This window comes from Squalius cephalus (assembly GCF_949319135.1).
Source record: "Squalius cephalus genome assembly, chromosome: 7".
Classification (NCBI taxonomy): domain Eukaryota; kingdom Metazoa; phylum Chordata; class Actinopteri; order Cypriniformes; family Leuciscidae; genus Squalius; species Squalius cephalus.
Window position 1 is genome coordinate 9669177 of NC_137128.1, and position 5919 is coordinate 9675095.

Below are 5919 nucleotides of genomic sequence, written 5' to 3' on the forward strand. Positions count from 1 at the left end.
GAGCCGGAAACGGTGTAGACTTGCCGGAAGAAATTTAAATTAACGTAGCCTACTTATGTCAACATTATGTAAAACAACACGTATATCAATTAACGTTATATAAGCCATGTGACAAGTTGCACTTAAATATCATGTTGCAATTTTAGGCAATATTTTTTGATGAATTAAAAAAAAAAAGATCCCTACAAATGTTTAAACCCTACAAATGCAGGGTGTAGTCTAGTCAAGTTTTAATAACCATAAGCTTTATAACTAGGCTAATATATAATATCTGATTAAAACCAGTTTAATTCATATGTATTTGTATAGCGCTTGTCACAATATATTGTTTCAAAGCAGCTTTACAGAAAATGCATGTGTCTACTACATTACAATTTAGAGTAATCTTTTATCAGAGTGACCTGTGTCAAAGTAATGTCCAGAAATGCACAGTTCTAAGATAATACAAACCATGCATTTAGATAACATCATGTATTCATTTTAGGAAGGAACAATGAGCTCATGAAAGTAGTTATTACAAGTTGTGAACATAATGATTACACTAGGCTATAGAAAATTTGGCATGTTGGTTTGGTGTCGGGGGTCTCCTGCATGACTGTCTTCTTGTTGTCTGCTTTGATGAATTTATTAAACAATAGAAAGTATTGTACAATTACAGTTTTCATCATGGCTCATGTCTAACAACTAGCGTAAGAACGAGATATAATAATAACAACAACATATAATGCTTTTTAATTTCTTTATTTGGAACTGAGTGCATTCACTTCCTGCTGCAGAATTTTACTGATGGACTAATTCATTGCAACTTTCTTTTTACGCATCTAGCCCTAAAAAGCAACCAAGCCACGAGAGGCCAGTGACTGAAGTGACCCTGCTCAAAAACACAGAGACTCCAGATGAATCTGCTCAATTCAAACAGGCCAGCATACATTTGGGAAAACTGGCCTTTTTCCACTATCTGGAGAGGGTTGAAACCATGCGCTGCTTCTGGGAGTTGAAGCATATTGAGCTCGAGGGTGAACAGGTATAGGCATACTGTGCACACACAAAGACTAATACCTCATTTTTTTATTTTTTTTTTATTTAACTTAAGCTTTTGAATTCCATGACAGCCATGCCCTGTCTTCCTTTAGCTGTACTGCTATAGCATGGCACCATTAACAGTAATGCCACTGGTTTGAATCTTATAAAATGTTTAACTTCAATGCAATTAGCTTCAGATACAAGCATCTGCCAATACATGAATGTTACCATCTAGTTTGAGATTTTCTCTCTCAAACCTTGGTTCCACAGTGATAAAACATGGCACACGGCTGCCATCTAGTGGAGTGGGATGTGCAACTTCAATGACTACACTTACAGTACATTAAGCTCAATGTGAATACATGGAAATCAACTATTGATAAATGTATTAGGTCTAATTTTTCATTGTTTTATTTTATTTTCAATGAGTAAGAGTGCATTCAAATACAAATAACAGCACAGATATTAAACAGGTTGTAATGGTAATAAGATAAACTTAAATAATTGTTAGATTAACTTTGTAGATTGCACTTATGCATCGTAGAACATTGCTCAAATTAAATGTATTAATCTGTAAAAATTGTATCAGAAAGAAACAGTTGACTGCATCTATAGGCAGGGCCTGATTCAGCGAAATTGTGTATTTCTGCTGTTCCTGGCTTGTTATGAATAAATAGTTGATAATAAATCCTTAAAAACGCATAACATATATGAGAAATTAATTAATAGATTAATGAGTAATAAATGAAGAAAGTAACCTAAAATGATTTGTACGTATATGGTATAAACAAAGTAGAAGTGCAGAAATGCTTGTTGAAATGCAACTATTACATGGGAATGAGCCATGCAACATCGTAACGGGGACCTATTATGCCCCTTTTTAAGAGATGTACAATAAGTCTCTGATGCCCCCGGAGTGTGTATGTGAAGTTTTAGCTCAAAATACCCCACAGATCATTTTTTATACAGATCTGGCCTTTAAAAACGCGCGTTTTCTCCCGCGGCATTCGGCAATTCGTCTCGTAGAGTCTCGCAGAATTCTGCAAGTGCTTTCGGGGGGCGCTACTTACAAATTCCCTCAATGTGTTTCGCTTCACAGAATATCCACCAGGTGGCGCATAAAAAACAACTTTACGTTAGATTTTTTCTTTTACTTCATTACGTCACGATTGTGAGAAAACATCCACAATAAAATATAAATTATAAATAGTAATAGACACAAATATTTACAGTAGGCTACTGTATTATACAGACATTTGAAAATATTTGTAAATGCAAAAGGTTCATTAAGACAAGAAGGGGTATTGGACAACGTTTACGAATTTTTATATGCTTTGTCATTGCTGTGGTTTCCAGGAGATGAGTGCATGCAGAATATTTAACATTGCTTTTATTAAAACAGCAAAGTGACGTTCTTGCCAGTAGCGCATAACTTTTTTGTACAACTATTAAGATGATTGTGCATGCAATGCGCATTTATATAAGTGCAACAGAGAATTTAGTGTGAGCATAAAACACGTGACTCTGCCTGTAAAAACCCAGCAGTATTTTTTATATATATACACAAAATCATCCTAACATAATGCAATTAAATAATGCGACTTACCCAGATTCTTAATTCGTGAAAATATTTCTTGTGTGATTGTTCTTGTGCAGATATTTCTTGTGAGGTAATGTTGCAGCTCAACGCGTAGCATTTATATTTTGGGCGCATCTGATTTGCCATTACATTATTAATAAATATTTTAATTGAACTGTCTTAATGCATTAAGCATAAAGATTTTTCCACGTTAGTCTCAGAATGTCCGGGGTTGGTTTGAGGTCTTGCCGACAGTTTGTAAATCTTCTAAATATTCATATTCACAAATTCCATACAAAGGGTGATCAACAGTTATGACTTCTAAAATAAAATAAAAATGACCAGATAAGAGGTATCTGATTGACAGTTTGACAGATGTTGTTTTAAAAAAATAATTACAACATTATGGGGAAGTGGTATTAAATATTCGGTAACACATAGCCTAATACAATTATTTTAAGTATGCATTTTGTTCAGTTTTGCTTTTACAAAATGTTCCCTGTTTTTTATATAATTAATTTAATCTGAGATGTGCGTTATATCGCTTTTTGATCATTATTTGTGTTGTCGAATTTTGACACAGTTTCATTACTTGTTCATAATAATTTGATTCATAATTATGTCGTTTTTTTCTAAAAGTAAAAGTAAAAAAACTAAAAGTTTTTCTAAAAGCAATATTCTAAAGAGATACAAAGACAGTGTACGTGTACCCACCAGATTTCGCCATGAGTCATTTTGTACCCACCACTTTTAACTTCCGTTGACCGTTTTCAGTGGTTATGAGGAGCAATATGAGAGAAAATTTTTGTAATCATTGTCTGACACAACAAAAAAAAATTATAATATTCATTTTATTTTAATTTTCGTGTTCGCATTTATGAGGGAAAAAACAACGTGTCAGTTTACGGTTATGGACGTGAGCGCTCTAAAAGCGGCAATAAAAGTCTGCTTTAAAACTTTCACAGAGACCTTAAACAGAACAGCTGCCTTTCTTTAAATCGAATTTCGTTTTGTATTAATTATGTCTTAATTTTAATCAATGTTTCGTGAACCAATTGCCTGGATTTAAGAAGTAAATATAGCAGACAATCACGACACCGGCGCCGGCGATATCTCATAAATGAACCGAAACTCAGCGTGTAATGCACATTCACATTTACAGTGTATTTAGACACATTTAGACGCATTCATAATCATTACTTTTACCGGTTCTTTGTGGCAAGCTTTATACGTGCGGTCGTGCGCTTGAGTGCGGCTATATTATAGTAAATGCTCATTACTTAAAACAAAGCATAAGCCTCTTCCTGGCATGCAATGGAATCTACAATGTCAGTTGGTTATATCAACATATGTCAAATTAAGTTACGCGATATCAACAAATTAAGCTATAAACATTAATTTGAAATAACTTAAAGCGTATGTATAGTATATTTGCTTAAATAGCATTTAAACAAAGGAACTGCAAGGGATTAAAACCCCGCCCACACGCTGGTGAAAACTGGAAAAACCGGTTTTCTTTTGATTCCCTGAGAGGAGATCGATTAGCATTGGGGGTTGAATCGGCAGACCTGGGGGGTGGGTGGTTGTAATTTCTTGACTCTGTGCAATTGGTAGCAGCTAAAACAAGCAGCTAAAACAAAGACTGTGCAATTAATTACATTTTGGAAATAACTTTCTTCATGTCGTTTTATTTATACACTGTAAAACATTTTTTTTTTTTTTTTTTTTTGAATTTGTAAATATTAAATATGTTTTACAAACAATTGGTTTACAAACTCTTGGAGGTTTGTGGTTACCATCATTCAGAAGAGTGGTGCTTGTGTTTAGACTTGTGTTTTACGTGATTAAATCAGGAAGATTACATTGGTTTCTGTCCACACGGAGACGCATTTAAGACGATTTAATCAGGAAATGGAGGCACCGGCGCGATATAACTTGCATTGCTCGTGAACTGAGCTCGTCTCATAAATGAACCGAAACTCAGAAATGTATCTAGAAAGCTTGAAATGTCCACTTTTAAACAAAACAATTCAAAACGAAAAGAAACAGACAACTCTCTTTTGTAAGTGTGCATTTCTCTCTATAGGCACGTTCACAATATCTGCGAAGATGACGAGTCAGCATTGTCAACATCTTTGACTGACACATAAAACACTAGTTGATTAGTAAACAATTAAAATGTCTCCTTGCTATATTTGACACATGATTACTTTTGTCAGTTCTTTGTGGCAAGCTTTATGCATCCGTTAACTATCGAATATCGTGACTCATATTTTGTACCAGACCATTTATGGTTGTTCATATTGTTCAACAAAGTTCTTGATAAAAAAAGAAAAGAAAAAAAAGAAGCTACTGTGCCTAATATTATTGTTGTATAGCGCGCAAGGTTTATGCGCATGCTTTAAGTCTTCTCCGTTTTTAGTGTATGTCTGTGGCAGAATTGCAGTGCCTGGTCTGGTATGTATACTAGGCTACATCGTTTTGAGTCGGTTTCAGTGGTTTAGTGTGTACGCAGATATTTCTTGAGACGACGCCATGTTTTTATGTTTTTATGCACTTTTACTCTTTTAGTTTTGTTGCAATTTCACCAAAAGCTTATAATTAGGAAATACACACAACACGCTAAACTTGTATTCTCTATATGTTAAAAATGTTGTAAAAAATACGTATTATTCTTATATAATAAGAATAACAATATGATACATTTATATTGCACTCGAAATGATTTAGATATGGAAAGAGGAATTCTTCTCAACTACCACCAATAAAGTTTTAAAATTCTTCTTTAGAAAATATTATATTTTGATGATTCTGCAAGTTCAGCAGACAGTGAGGTTCGGGTTTGTTCCGATCAGAGCTCGTGAGTGGAGAGCGCATTTCTGAATATTCCGCTCCGCTCGTTCATTCCGCTCAGGGTCCACGGCCTCGCTCAACACAGATGTCCTGTTGCCTGGTTCGAAAATATGTGGAATACGGGCTGCTTTCGACTAAAAGTTTTTTTTTTTTTGTAGTCGACTAGTATACTAGGCTAGTTGTTCATTTAAGTAATTCGTGGACAAATCGCCCCTTTATATTAATTTAATTAGCCTACTTATGGATCATGAGCGTTTACGTAATATAGCCGCACTCAAGCGCACGACCGCACGCATAAAGCTTGCCACAAAGAACCGGTAAAAGTAATGATTATGAATGCGTCTAAATGTGTCTAAATACACTGTAAATGTGAATGTGCATTACACGCTGAGTTTCGGTTCATTTATGAGATATCGCCCGGCGCCTCCAATGTCGTGATTGTCTGCTATATTTACTTCTTAAAT